At 42.4% G+C, this 16,248-nt stretch overlaps 1 long non-coding RNA gene across 1 annotated transcript in view; it reads left to right on the forward strand.

The window, feature by feature from the left end:
- LOC138853117 (uncharacterized) overlaps positions 1-16,248 on the forward strand; it is a 276,203-nt gene that overhangs the window by 70,103 nt on the left and 189,852 nt on the right. The gene's annotated exons all lie outside the window — the stretch shown is intronic.

Genomic DNA, 16,248 nt, shown 5'->3' on the forward strand with positions numbered 1-16,248 from the left:
GGCCATGGGAAAACCTGGGTAGCCACAGCCACTCAAGAGGGAGAGGTTTTTTAGTGCCAGGAAGGAAAAAAAACTGGCAGGAAATGGCAGAAATCGTACACCAAATCCAGTCATTCCTGGAGTGGAACCACAGTCGATGGCCTCCATTCCAAACAAACAGATACAGATACTAATGCCGGAAAAAAAATCCCCCCCCCAGTACCAACAATACCACCAGTCCGATAACATTCTTCTTGCAAATATACAGGGTCTAAAGCCAGCAACAAACAACAAAATACCTTTCATCCGTGGACTGCTTGCAGAGGCAAAGGCAATGTTCGCGGCTTTCACTGAGACCCACATAAAGGATCACTTGGACAACGAAATATGGATCCCAGGTTACAACCTATACAGATGTGACAGAGTGAACAGGCAAAAGGGGGGGAGGGTTGGCCTGTACATTGCAGAGTCACTTGTTTGCACAGAACTGCTTAATGCCTCAAATGATGTAGTGGAAGTTTTAGCAGTAAAGGTCGAGAACCAAAACCTAGTCATTGTGGTAGTCTACAAGCTTCTGGATGCAACATCCCAGCAATTCCAGGAACAGCTGTTAAAAATTGACCACTGTCTGGAAAATCTTCCAGCTCCTGCACCCAACATCTTGCTCCTCGGGGATTTCAACTTAAGGCATGTAGTGATACTGGTCCTGTGGGGAGCAGCAGCAGGATAATACTGCACCACCTCTAGGGGCCCTTAACAACAACAACAGTTTGGTGTGTGTCATGGGCACCAACACATGGTGTGTGATTCTCTCCTACTTTATCCATTTATCAGCGATGCAGATTACATGGTGAGTTTAAATATGTGGCCTGTAGTTATAACTTTTCTCTTGACATATGCAAGACATCACCATCCCTGTAGAAGCCATTATTAGATGTACTAGTCATTATATTTTGTTGTTGCAGAAGTACTATGAAGATTCTATGTTCAATAAAGCCTAGAGATAAGGCCTGTGTTTCTATCACAACAATTTATTGAACATAGAATCCTGGGCTACCTGGTGGTGATCCTGCGCTAGACTACATCACAACATGGAGCGTTTACTGAAACCTGAGAGGCTAGACTGTGACCCCAGCTTATCAACGGCTGCTCAGGAATGGAAGCACTGGTTTAAGACTTTCGAAAACTTCTTGGGAGCCCTTCCTAAAGAAGATCTAGATAAACTAAGTCTGCTCATCAATTTTGTGTCACCTAAGATATATGAGGCTATTTCTGAGTGTAATACCTACGAAGATGCTATCAAAACCCTCAAGTCTCAGTATATTAAACCTACAAATGAAATCTTTGCTCGCTATCGCCTTGCAACTCGCCGCCAGCAGATTGATGAGTCCTTAGAGGAATACTTTCAAGCACTGAAAATTTTAGGTAAGGACTGTCACTTCCAAGCAGTGACAGCTGCTCAGTATTGTGAAGAGTCCATCAGGGATGCTTTTATCAGTGGCCTGCAATCACCAATAATAAGGCAGCGTTTATTGGAGAATAAAACTCTCGACTTAGCCGCTGCCTTTGACCAGGCAAGAGCTCTAGATTCAGCCCAGAAGAATTCTGAAGTATACAGTACCACTCAGCCTTCTCGAGTGGTAAGTGCTGCAATTCCTGACCAAGACTCTTGCAATGAAGTTACTGGGGAACCTGCCTCAGTGACAGCAGCAGCAGGTACGGTGTGTTTCTTTTGTGGTTTTTCAAGACATCCACGTCCAAAGTGTCCTGCTCGTGAAGCAATGTGCCATAAATGCCACAAGAAAGGTCACTTTGCTAAAGTATGTCGTGCTAATGCATCAACAAGAGCTAGTGCCTCCACACATTCCAGTGATCATGCGACTCTAGCAACAGTGACTTCTGCGGCTACTCCAAATTCACTGTCAAAGGCAGTTGTGAAAGTATTCATCAAAGGAACAGAAGTAGATGGTCTTATTGATAGTGGCAGCTCAGAGAGTTTCATCAACCTTGACTTAGTTAAACGGCTCTCCTTGACTCTACATCACTCATCAGGTACCGTTTCCATGGCATCAACATCTCTCTCTATTCAGACCTTAGGGTTTTGTAAGGTAAATCTCAGAGTTAATGGAAAGGATTATCAAGATGTACATTTAGCTATTCTGCCACAACTGTGCTCTGATGTTATCCTTGGTCAGGACTTTCAGAAGCTGCATGGTAGTGTCACCTTAACATATGGAGGTGAACTGCCTCCTCTTGTTGTCTGTGGACTTAGCACTTTAAGGGTAGACCCACCAAAGCTGTTTGCAAATCTTACCGCGGATTGCCATCCTATATCAGCTAAGTCACGCCGCTATTCTTATGAGGATCGGATGTTCATTGAGAAAGAAACTCAGAGGCTGCTGAAGGAGGGTATTATAGAACCGAGTGATTCCCCTTGGCGTGCACAGGTTGTTGTTGTTAAAGATGGTTATAGGAAACGGAGACTGGCTATCGATTACTCTGAGACAATCAACAAATTTACACTTCTTGATGGGTACCCTCTACCTCGAATTGACGATACAGTGAACAAAATTGCTCAGTACTACGTGTTTAGCACAATTGATCTGCAGAGTGCCTATCATCAAGTCCCTATAAGGAATGAAGATAAACCATACACAGCGTTTCAGGCTAGTGATGGCCTGTATCAGTTTACCAGAGTCCCTTTTGGAGTCACCAATGGGGTAGCCTGCTTCCAACGAATTATGGATTCACTCATTCAGGAAGAGCAACTCATGGGAACTTACGCGTATTTAGATAATGTTACCATTTGTGGCAAGACCCAGGAGGAACATGATGCAAACCTTGATAAGTTTTTGGAAGCCGCCAAGAAGAAAAATATCAGTTACAATGAGGAAAAGTGCACTTTTTCAACTAAAAGGCTTAGCATCCTTGGTTATGTAGTGGAAGGAGGTTCAATATTCCCAGACCCTGAACGACTACGACCTCTACGGGAACTTCCAATGCCTCAAGACAAAAAGTCACTCCGAAGAACTCTTGGTCTCTTTGCTTATTACTCACAATGGATCTACAACTATTCAAGTAAAGTCCGCCCATTGAGTGCTACCACATTTCCTGTGACAAAGGAAGCAGAAGCCGCTTTCCATACTCTCAAACAGGACATTGAAAACTCAGTAGTTCAAGCCATTGATGAGTCCCTACCATTCGAAGTGGAAACGGATGCATCTGACATTGCCATTGCTGCAGTCTTATCTCAGGCAGGACGACCAGTAGCCTTCTTTTCGAGAACTTTTCAAGGATCAGAGAAATGTTATGCTGCTGTAGAAAAGGAAGCCCAGGCCATCATAGAAGCAGTTCGCCACTGGAGGCATTATTTAACTGGTAGACATTTCACCATAAGGACTGACCAACGGTCCGTGATGTATATGTTCGACAAGAGGCACAAAAGTAGGATAAAGAATGACAAGATATTACGCTGGAGGATGGAACTATCGTGTTATGACTTTGATATTCTGTACCGACCGGGTCAAGAGAACATCTCACCTGATGCATTCTCTAGGTCCCACTGTGGAGCAGCATGTCATGATTTGCAATCACTCTCAGCTCTCCACAAGGCTTTGTGTCACCCAGGAGTTACACGCCTGTACCATTTTGTCAAATCAAAGAACATGCCCTACTCAGTGGAAGATGTGCGACAAGTGATCAGAGCATGCAGAGTATGTGCAGAGTGCAAGCCAAACTTTCATCAGCCAGAGAAGACTCATCTCATAAAATCCACCCAGCCTTTCGAAAGATTGAATATAGATTTCAAAGGACCTCTACCAAGCACAAATCAGAATAGGTATTTCCTTAACATAGTAGATGAATATTCAAGGTTTCCCTTTGTATTCCCCTGTGCAAATATGGCTGCTTCAACTGTTATTAGTTGTCTTTCACAGTTGTTCTCTATTTTTGGTATGCCAGCTTATATCCATTCAGACAGGGGATCCTCGTTCATGAGTAACGAACTTCAGGAGTTTTTGGCTAGCAAAGGTATTGCCTGCAGCAGAACAACAAGCTACAACCCTCAAGGCAATGGTCAAGTGGAGCGGTTCAATGGTACTATATGGAAGGCAGTTACAATGACATTAAAGTCGCGCAATCTACCTGTTCAACACTGGCAAACTGTCCTACCTGATGCTCTTCACTCTATTAGATCACTGCTGTGCACAGCTACTAATGCAACCCCTCATGAAAGACTCCTCAACTATTCACGTCGTTCCTCTACGGGAGCCTCCGTGCCCACTTGGTTATGTCATCCTGGACCCGTTCTCCTGAAGAGTCACCGTAGGATGAACAAGACGGATCCTTTAGTGGAAGAGGTAGAGCTCCTGCAAGCTAATCCACATTACGCCCACATTCGCTACCAAAATGGTGAAGAGACTACAGTATCTACAAGACATTTAGCCCCAGTTGAAATCCCTATTAGTGTGGAATCTCAAGATACACCAATAGATGTGAAAGATGCTTCGTTTTCTCCTGGAAAGCCCCTTGAGACTACCCCTATGGAAATAGAGGATTCTGCTCCAGCAGTTAATCAAACCCCGCTGGAAAATATCGAACCTGGTGAAGAGGCTCAAGGGCTACGAAGGTCGGGACGTGTACGTCGCCCACCTAACAGTTTGGGAGATTACTGTCTCTGATATTTTAGAAGGGGGAGATTGTAGTGATACTGGTCCTGTGGGGAGCAGCAGCAGGATAATACTGCACCACCTCTAGGGGCCCTTAACAACAACAACAGTTTGGTGTGTGTCATGGGCACCAACACATGGTGTGTGATTCTCTCCTACTTTATCCATTTATCAGCGATGCAGATTACATGGTGAGTTTAAATATGTGGCCTGTAGTTATAACTTTTCTCTTGACATATGCAAGACATCACCATCCCTGTAGAAGCCATTATTAGATGTACTAGTCATTATATTTTGTTGTTGCAGAAGTACTATGAAGATTCTATGTTCAATAAAGCCTAGAGATAAGGCCTGTGTTTCTATCACAACAACGATGTAGTGGAAGTTTTAGCAGTAAAGGTCGAGAACCAAAACCTAGTCATTGTGGTAGTCTACAAGCCTCCGGATGCAACATCCCAGCAATTCCAGGAACAGCTGTTAAAAATTGACCACTGTCTGGAAAATCTTCCAGCTCCTGCACCCAACATCTTGCTCCTGGGGGATTTCAACATAAGGCACCTAAAATGGAGGAATATAGCAAATAATATTGTTGCAGTAATAACACCAGGAGGCAGCTCTGATGAAAACTCACACTCACACGAGCTTTTAAATCTCTGCACAAAATTCAATTTAAACCAGCAAATAATAGAGCCTACTAGACTGGAGAATACACTAGACCTCATCTTCACTAACAATGATGATCTGATAAGAAATGTCACCATATCAAAAACAATATACTCAGATCACAACATAATTGAGGTTCAGACATGTATGCGTGGAGCCCCAGACCGACATAATGAGACTAGTCACGAGGGAGCATTCACCAAATTCACCTTCAATAACAAAAACATAAAGTGGGACCAAGTAAACCAATTCCTAACCGATATAAGCTGGGAAGATATACTAAGCAACACAGACCCCAACTTATGCCTAGAACAGATTAAGTCGGTGGCACTCGGTGTTTGCACAAGGCTTATTCCTTTAAGAAAAAGGAGGAGTAGATGTAAAATAGAAAGAGACAGGCGCTCCCTTTACAGGCGACGGAAAAGAATAACAGAGCGGCTAAAAGAGGTCAATATATCTGAAATGCGTAGGGAGACACTGGTCAGAGAAATAGCAAGCATCGAACTTAAGCTAAAAGAATCCTTTAGGAGTCAGGAATCGCGGGAAGAACTAAAAGCCATAAATGAAATCGAAAGAAACCCAAAGTATTTCTTCTCCTATGCCAAATCAAAGTCGAGAACAACGTCCAGTATTGGGCCCCTACTTAAACAAGATGGGTCCTACACAGATGACAGCAAGGAAATGAGTGAGCTACTCAAGTCCCAGTATGACTCAGTTTTTAGCAAGCCGCTAACCAGACTGAGAGTCGAAGATCAAAATGAATTTTTTATGAGTGAGCCACAAAATTTGATTAACACAAGCCTATCCGATGTTATCCTGACGCCAAATGACTTCGAACAGGCGATAAATGACATGCCCATGCACTCTGCCCCAGGGCCAGACTCATGGAACTCTGTGTTCATCAAGAACTGCAAGAAGCCCCTATCACGAGCCTTTTCCATCCTATGGAGAGGGAGCATGGACACGGGGGTCGTCCCACAGTTACTAAAAACAACAGACATAGCCCCACTCCACAAAGGGGGCAGTAAAGCAACAGCAAAGAACTACAGACCAATAGCACTAACATCCCATATCATAAAAATCTTTGAAAGGGTCCTAAGAAGCAAGATCACCACCCATCTAGAAACCCATCACTTACACAACCCAGGGCAACATGGGTTTAGTACAGGTCGCTCCTGTCTGTCTCAACTATTGGATCACTACGACAAGGTCCTAAATGCACTAGAAGACAAAAAGAATGCAGATGTAATATATACAGACTTTGCAAAAGCCTTCGACAAGTGTGACCATGGCGTAATAGCGCACAAAATGCGTGCTAAAGGAATAACAGGAAAAGTCGGTCGATGGATCTATAATTTCCTCACTAACAGAACACGGAGAGTAGTCGTCAACAGAGTAAAGTCCGAGGCAGCTACGGTGAAAAGCTCTGTTCCACAAGGCACAGTACTCGCTCCCATCTTGTTCTTCATCCTCATATCCGACATAGACAAGGATGTCAGCCACAGCACCGTGTCTTCCTTTGCAGATGACACCCGAATCTGCATGACAGTGTCTTCCATTGCAGACACTGCAAGGCTCCAGGCGGACATCAACCAAATCTTTCAGTGTGCTGCAGAAAACAATATGAAGTTCAACGATGAGAAATTTCAATTACTCAGATATGGTAAACATGAGGAAATTAAATCTTCATCAGAGTACAAAACAAATTCTGGCCACAAAATAGAGCGAAACACCAACGTCAAAGACCTGGGAGTGATCATGTCGGAGGATCTCACCTTCAAGGACCATAACATTGTATCAATCGCATCTGCTAGAAAAATGACAGGATGGATAATGAGAACCTTCAAAACTAGGGAGGCCAAGCCCATGATGACACTCTTCAGGTCACTTGTTCTATCTAGGCTGGAATATTGCTGCACACTAACAGCACCTTTCAAGGCAGGTGAAATTGCCGACCTAGAAAATATACAGAGAACTTTCACGGCGTGCATAACGGAGATAAAACACCTCAATTACTGGGAGCGCTTGAGGTTCCTAAACCTGTGTTTCCTGGAACGCAGGAGGGAGAGATACATGATTATATACACCTGGAAAATCCTAGAGGGACTAGTACCGAACTTGCACACGAAAATCACTCACTACGAAAGCAAAAGACTTGGCAGACGATGCACTATCCCCCCAATGAAAAGCAGGGGTGTCACTAGCACGTTAAGAGACCATACAATAAGTGTCAGGGGCCCGAGACTGTTCAACTGCCTCCCAGCACATATAAGGGGGATTACCAACAGACCCCTGGCAGTCTTCAAGCTGGCACTGGACAAGCACCTAAAGTCAGTTCCTGATCTGCCGGGCTGTGGCTCGTACGTTGGTTTGCGTGCAGCCAGCAGCAACAGCCTGGTTGATCAGGCTCTGATCCACCAGGAGGCCTGGTCACAGACCGGGCCGCGGGGGCGTTGACCCCCGGAACTCTCTCCAGGTAAACTCCAGGTATTCAGTGGTGTTTTAGTAGTATTCAGTAGTGTATTTGGGAGTACTCAAATGGTGTTTGAGACTATTCAAAGGTGTTTTTGAAGGTGTTCAAATGATGTGCAAGAGTATTTATGAAGGTGTTCTGGGAGTATTCAGTGGTGATTTGATGGTGTTCGAATGATGATTTTGAAGTATTCAAAGGTAATTTATGGTGTTTTTGGTGTTGTTCAAAGTAAAGTGTGGTGTGTGTGTGTGTGGGTGTATTTGTGTTAGTTTTGGTAAAATGTCTCATGTCATAAGTGTTTGAGTTAGTTTTTGTGATAATGTTGTAAAGTCTGGAGACTGAGGGAGGAGTTTGGGGGACGAGTTGTAATTTAATGAAATAATGTAAGTGTAGATAAATTAGAGATGTCAAATCTTATTTGGGAGTATTCAAAATGATATTTTGGAAGTGTTTCAGTGTTGTTTGGAAATGTTCAAAGGTGTTTTTGTGAGTACATACATGTATTCAATGATTTATGAGAGTGTTCGAAGTAATCTGGGGGTTGTTCTGTAGTGAGATGATAAAGGTTGTCGAAGAGAGAATAATTCTTAAGAGAGATTAAGAAAAAGTGTGTGTGTGTGTGTGTGTGTGTATTAACTTCGTAATATGTAAAATTGTGACTAGTGAATTATCGAAAAGTGGTTATAAGTTGTAAGTGTTGTGGTGACTTTTTCTGATGAAATGGTTAAAACGAGAAAAATTGTGTGTTATGAGTGAAAATTGTCTTGTTGTGAGATGTTGGTGGGAGAGTTAGGGTTTGGGGGGTGGGGAGAAGGGGTAAGAAGGAGAGAGAGAAGGTTACTTCGTGGGGAGCGACCTGAGATGTTATCTGAGCTCGGTCAGATAAGATTCCCCAAACTTTTTCTGATGAAATAGTTAAAACGAGAAAAATGTCTAGACTTGAGGAGAGTGAATCTTTTGTTGTATTTTGTAAAGAAATTGTGGATTGTTGTGGGTATTAACGAAAAAATGTGGAATTATTTGGGTTATCCTGGGCTAAGAATGAAAATGTGAAATGTTTTCCCTATGTTGTATATGAAATGCGTAATACTGAGAATTCATGTAATGAAGAAAATGTAATACTTTAAAATGGAAAATATTAGTGTTATCCTGCATTTTAAGTTAATGTTTGGTCGACAAGATTCAGCCTGTTGAGGGGTCATCACGTGACGTCACTGACCGCTGAGTAAACACAGGTGGGGGTGACGTTACACTTGTTTAGACCTGTATTATTTTGAAAGTACCATGCCCCATAGGGGGAGTCCATTTGAATGCTTACCCCCATAGGGGGGAATCCAAAAACTTGATCCAAGGAGATGGAGTCTTTGTATTATTGATATCGAGAAAAACTTGATCCAAGGAGATGGAGCAGAAATTTTGGGATGTGGGTGGTGTGAGGGAGGGTGTTGATCCGCCCGCGCGAGGACGCGGCGCGGAAGGAGTCCGCTCAGAGGAGACCGCTCAGGAAAAGGAAGCCACTCTGGCATTTTCCCCACTACTGGGGACTATTGGGAGGCAGTTGAACAGTCTTGGGCCCCTGACACTTATTGTGTTGTCCCTCAGCATACTCATGGCACCCCTGCTTTTCATTGGGGAAATGTTGCACCTTGTGACGAGTCTTTTGTTTTCGTGTGCACATCTGGGACTAGTGGTACTAGGATTTTCCAAGTGCATGTGATCAAGTATCTTTCTCGCCTGCATTCCAAGGAGTACAGGTTAAGGGATTTCAACCGTTCGCAGTAGTTTAGGTTCTTTATGATAAATATCAGCATCAGCGAGGTAAAAAGCTCAGTGCCCCAAGGCACTGTCCTGGCACCTCTGCTGTTTCTCATCCTCACAGCAGACATAGATAAAAACACCCATCACAGTTTTGTATCATCATTTGCAGATGACACTAAAATAAGCATGAAAGTCACTAAGGAAGAAGACACTGAAAAATTACAGGAAGACATAAACAAGGTTTTCCAGTGGGCAGTGGAGAACAACATGACGTTCAATGGTGATAAGTTCCAGCTGCTTAGGTATGGAAAAATGAAGAACTCAAAAGGAACACTGTATACAAAACTCAAAGAGGATCACCAAATAGAATGAAAGGAACACGTAAAAGACTTGGGAATAATTATGTTAGCTGACCTTTCTGTCAAAGGACATAAGACAAAGATCACGACAGCTAGGAGCATGACGCAGTGAGTATTGAGAACTTTCAAAACAAGGGGAAATAATGCCAATGGTGACACTCTTCAAATCGCTAGTGTTCCTTCATTTGGAATATTACTCAGTGCTGACGGCCCCATTCAAAGCAGGAGAAATATCAAAGCTGGAACAAATACAGAGATCGTTTACGGCACACATGGAGCCGGTAAAGCACTGAAATTACTGGGAGCAACTTAAAGTCTTGAACATATATTCATTGGAGAGGAGGAGAGAGAAATGCATTATAATATATACCTGGAAAGTACTCGAGGGCCTGGTCCCAAATCTGCACACTGCCACAACAGCATACTGGAATGAGAGATATAGGAGGAAGCGCAGGGGTATGGTGGGCACAATAAGAGAACACTGGATCAACATTCGTGGCCTCAGACTATTCAACATCTTACCAAATATCAGAAACACGGCTGGAACAAGTGTAGAAGCTTTTAAGAGGAAACTGGACAAGTATCTTCACCAGGTGCCAGATCAACCAGGCTGTGATAGATGTGTGAGGCAGCAGGCCTCCAGAAGCAACAGCCTGGTTGACCAGGCAAGCACCAGACGAGCCTGGCCCATGGCCGATCTCCGAGAGTAGTGAGATTCTCGAAATTCATGACAAGCATATATTTAATAAAAGTTCTTTATATTCTCCAGGTCTGCAATTTTACCTGTCTTGAAAAGGGCCATTAGTGTACAGTAATATTCCAGCCTAGAGAGAGAACAAGCGATTTAAAGAGAATCATCATTGCCTTAGTATCCCTAGTCTTGAAGGTTCTCATCCATCCCATGATTTTCCTAGCAGATTTGGTAGATACATTGTTGTGATCTTTGAAAGTGAGTTTCCCTGACATTATTACTCCAGCCCCTTCACATTAGTTTTTCGCTCTATTGTGTGGTAGGAATTTGTTTCATATTCTGATTCAGTTTTTATTTCCTCGAGTTTTCCATAGAGGAGTAATCGAAATTTCTCTTCATTGAATTTCATATTGTTTTCTGAGGCCAATTTACAGACTTGCTTAATGTCCGCTTGGAGATTTGCAGCGTCCTCGATGGATGACACTGTCATGCAAATTCTGGTATCATCAGCAAAGAAACATGCCTAGTGTTTCTACCCTCGCTGGGAATCGAACCCAGACGCTCGCCGTATATATAAAATACTGAGAGGAATTGACCCCTTGTTGCTGTGTTCAGAGATGGGACACAGCAACAAGGGGTCACAATTGGAAGTTGAAGACTCAGATGAGTCACAGGGATGTTAGGAAGTATTTCTTCAGTCACAGAGTTGTCAGAAAGGGGAATAGTCTGGAAAGTGATGTAGTGGAGACAGGATCCATACATAGCTTTAAGAAGAGGTACGACAAAGCTCATGGAGCAGAGAGTGGAAAGGTCTTAATTTAAAATAAGTTTTTTCTAAAATTTTCTCTTATACATTTAAATATATATATATATATATATATATATATATATATATATATATATATATATATATATATACATATACATATATATATATGTCGTGCCGAATAGGCAGAACTTGCGATCTTGGCTTAAATAGCAACGTTCATCTTGCTATATAGGACAAGCGAAAATTTGTGTATGCAATAATTTCGCCAAAATCATTCTGAACCTAACGAAAAAAGTATATTTCACTGTGTTTGTTTAGTATTAAATTATTGTAAACAAATCTAAAATATATTTAGTTGGGTTAGGCTAAAATAAATTGTTCTTGTTATAATAAGGTTAGGTAAGTTTTCTAAGATTCGTTTGGAGCAAAATTAAATTTTTTTACATTAACATTAATGAAAAAAATATATCTTTAAACGTATAAGAGAAAATTTTTGAAAGGACTTAATTTTAAATGAGTTCTTGATAATTGACCAGTTTTACATATTCGGCACGACATATATGTATATATATATATATATATATATATATATATATATATATATATATATATATATATATATATATATATATATATATATATGCAATAAGATCACAGTAAACAGGTGATTTCAGAATATGCAAAACAACCACTCTGAAAGAATAGAGAAATTCCAAGCGCTTTCGTGACTACTCACATTATCAAGGAACTAATGTGAGTAGTCACGAAAGCGCTTGGAATTTCTCTATTCTTTCAGAGTGGTTGTTTTGCATATATATATATATATATATATATATATATATATATATATATATATATATATATATATATATATATATATATATATATATATATATATATAAATTAATTTACGTTAATGTAAATATTAATAATTTTGTACCGAAAGAACCTTAGAAAATTTACATAACCTTATTATAACAAGCTCAATTTAATTTAGCCTAATCCGATTAAATATATTTTAGAAAAGTTTAGGCAAATTTAATAATAAACAAATACAATGAAATATATTTTTTTCGTTAGGTTCAGAATGATTTTTGAGAAATTATTGCATACACAGATTTTCACTTGCCTTATTTGGCAAGAAGTGCGTTGCAATTTAAACCAGAATCGCAAGTTTTAATTATTCGGCACGACATATATATATATATCTATATATATCTCTATATATATATATATATATATATATATATATATATATATATGTGTGTGTGTGTGTGTGTGTGTGTGTGTGTGTGTGTGTGTGTGTGTACTCACCTAATTGTGGTTGCAGGGGTCGAGACTCAGCTCCTGGCCCCGCCTCTTCATTGTACGCTACTTGGTCCTCGCTCTCCCTGCTCCATGAGCTTTATCATACCTCGTCTTAAAGCTAAGTATGGTTCCTGCCTCCACTACCTCACTTGCTAGACTATTCCACTTCCTGACTACTCGATGACTAAAGAAATACATCCTAACATCCCTTTGACTCATCTGAGTCTTCAACTTCCAAGTTTGACCCCTTGTATCTGTGTCCCATCTCTGGAACAACTTGTCTCTGTCCACCTTTTCTATTCCACGCAGTATTTTATATGTCATTATCATGTCTCCCCGAACCCTCCTGTCCTCCAGTGTCGTCAGGCCCATTTCCCTTAACCTTTCTTCGTAGGACGTTTTCCTTAGCACTGGAACTAACCTTGTCACAAACCTTTGCACTTTCCAAACTGGTGCTGCATACTCCAGTATGGGTCTGACGTACACTGTGTACAGTGTCTTGAACGATTCCTTACTAAGGTATCGGAACGCTAGTCTCAGGTTTGCCAGGCACCCCTATTCTGCAGCAGTTTTCTGGTTGATGTGTGCTTCCGGAGACGTGCTCGCTGTTATAGTAACCCAAAGATCTTCTTGAGCGAGGTTTGCAGTCTTTGGCCACATAGCCTATACTTCGTCTGCGGTCTTCTTTGCCCTTCCCCAATCTTCATGACTTTGCATTTGGCGGGGTTAAATTCGAGAAGCCAGTTGCTGGACCAGGTGTCCAGCCTGTCCAGGTCTCTGTGAAGTCTTCCCTGATCCTCATTTGATTTAATTCTCCTCTTTAACTTCACATCATCTGCGAACAGGGACACTTCTGAGTCTAACCCTTCCATCATGTCATTCACATATACCAAAAATAACACTGGTCCTAGGACCGACCCCTATGGGACCCCGCTCGTCACTGGTGCCCACTGTGATACCTCATCACGTACCATGACTCGTTGTTGCCTCCCTTTCAGGTATTCTCTGATCCATTGCAGTGCCCTTCCTGTTATACGCACCTGATCCTCCAGCTTCTGCACTAATCTCTTGTGAGGAACTGTGTCGAAGGCCTTCTTGCAGTCCAAGAAGATGCAATCAACCCACCCTCCTCTTTCTCGTGTCTTACTTACCTGGAGTTTACCTGGAGAGGGTTTCGGGGGTCAACGCCCCCGCAGCCGGGTCTGAGACCAGGCCTCATGGTGGATCAGGGTCTAATTAACCAGGCTGTTACTGCTGGTGAGATCTGACATTATCACTCCCAGGTCCTTCACATTACTTTTCCGCTCTATTGTATGGTTGGAATTTGTGGTATAACCTGACACATTTTTAATTTCTTCAAGTTTTTCATATCTGAGTAGTTGAAATTTCTCCTCATTGAACTTCATATTGTTTTGAGTGGCCCATTCGAAGATTTGGTTGATGTCCGCTTGGAGTCTCGCAGTGTCTTCGATGGAGGTCACTGCCATGGTGATCCGTGTGTCATCCACAAAGGAAGACACGGAGCTATGGCAAACATGTCTGTCTATGTCAGAAATGAGGATGAGGAACAGAATGGGTAAGTATTTAAGTATATTCAGGTATACACAAATACAGTTACATAGAATTATCATACATAGCAGCATATGTGTAGAGAACCTGGGATAACCCAAAAAAGTCAGAGTGACTTATTTCCATTGGGGTCCTTTGGGAGCGAGTACTGTGTCTTGTGGGACAAAACTTTTTACCGTGGCTGCCTGGGACTTTACTCTGTTTACTATTACTCTTTGTGTTCTATTTGTCAGGAAGTTATAGTTCCATCTACCAACTTTTCCTGTTATTCCTTTATTTTGTGTGCTATTACACCAAGGTCACGTTTGTCGAGAGCGTTTGCAAAGTATGTGTATACTACATCTGTATTTTGTTTATCCTCTACAGCATCCAAGACCTTGTCATGGTGGTCCAGCAGCTGAGACAGGCAGAAGCGACCTGCTCTAAACCCGTGTTGCCCTGGGTTGTGTAACTGATGGGTATCTGGGTTGTTAGCTGTCTTGCTTCTTAGAACCCTCTGTTACTTGGAACTTCTGCTACTTTATCATAAAACTCCAGAATGTTTGTGTGTGTGCGTGCGTGTGTGTGTGTGTGTGTGTGTGTGTGTGTGTGTGTGTGTGTGTGTGTGTGTGTGTGTGTGTGTGTGTGTGTGTGTGTGTGTGTGTACTCACCTATTTGTACTCACCTATTTGTGGTTGCAGGGGACGAGTCCTAGCTCCTGGCCCCGCCTCTTCACCGGTTGCTACTAGGCCCTCTCTCTCCCCGCTCCATGAGCTTTATCAAACCTCGTCTTAAAACTGTGTATGGTTCCTGCCTCCACTACGTCATTTTCTAGGCTATTCCACTGCCTTACAACTCTATGACTGAAGAAATACTTCCTACTATCTCTCTGACTCATTTGTGTCTTCAACTTCCAATTGTGGCCTCTTGTTTCTGTGTCCCCTCCCTGGAACATCCTGTCCTTGTCCACCTTGTCTATTCCACGCAGTATTTTATATGTCGTTATCATGTCTCCCCTGACCCTCCTGTCCTCCAGTGTCGTCAGGCCGATTTCCCTTAATCTTTCTTCATAGGACATTCCCCTTAGCTCTGGAACTAACCTTGTTGCAAACCTTTGTACTTTCTCTAGTTTCTTGACGTGCTTTATCAAGTGCGGGTTCCAAACAGGTGCTGCATACTCCAGTATGGGCCTGACATACACGGTGTACAGTGTCTTGAATGATTCCTTACTAAGGTGTCAGAATGCTGTTCTCAGGTTTGCCAGGCGCCCATATGCTGCAGCAGTTATCTGATTGATGTGTGCTTCCGGAGACATGCTCGGTGTTATACTCACCCCAAGATCTTTCTCCTTGAGTGAGGTTTGCAGTCTTTGGCCACCTAGCCTATACTCTGTCTGTGGTCTTCTGTGCCCTTTAAATTCGAGAAGCCATTTGCTGGACCAGGTGTCCAGTCTGTCCAGGTCTCTTTGAAGTCCTGCCTGGTCCTCATCAGATTTATGTGTGTGTGTGTGTGTGTGTGTGTGTGTGTGTGTGTGTACTCACCTAGTTGTACTCACCTAGTTGAGGTTGCGGGGGTCGAGTCCGAGCTCCTGGCCCCGCCTCTTCACTGATCGCTACTAGGTCACTCTCCCCGAGCCGTGAGCTTTATCATACCTCTGCTTAAAGCTATGTATGGATCCTGCCTCCACTACATCGCTTCCCAAACTATTCCACTTACTGACTACTCTGTGGCTGAAGAAATACTTCCTAACATCCCTGTGATTCATCTGTGTCTTTAGCTTCCAACTGTGTCCCCTTGTTACTGTGTCCAATCTCTGGAACATCCTGTCTTTGTCCACCTTGTCAATTCCCCTCAGTATTTTGTATGTCGTTATCATGTCCCCCCTATCTCTCCTGTCCTCCAGTGTCGTCAGGTTGATTTCCCTTAACCTCTCCTCGTAGGACATACCTCTTAGCTCTGGGACTAGTCTTGTTGCAAACCTTTGCACTTTCTCTAGTTTCTTTACGTGCTTGGCTAGGTGTGGGTTCCAAACT

This window comes from Cherax quadricarinatus, chromosome 2 (genome assembly GCF_038502225.1).
Source record: "Cherax quadricarinatus isolate ZL_2023a chromosome 2, ASM3850222v1, whole genome shotgun sequence".
NCBI classification, from domain to species: Eukaryota; Metazoa; Arthropoda; class Malacostraca; order Decapoda; family Parastacidae; genus Cherax; species Cherax quadricarinatus.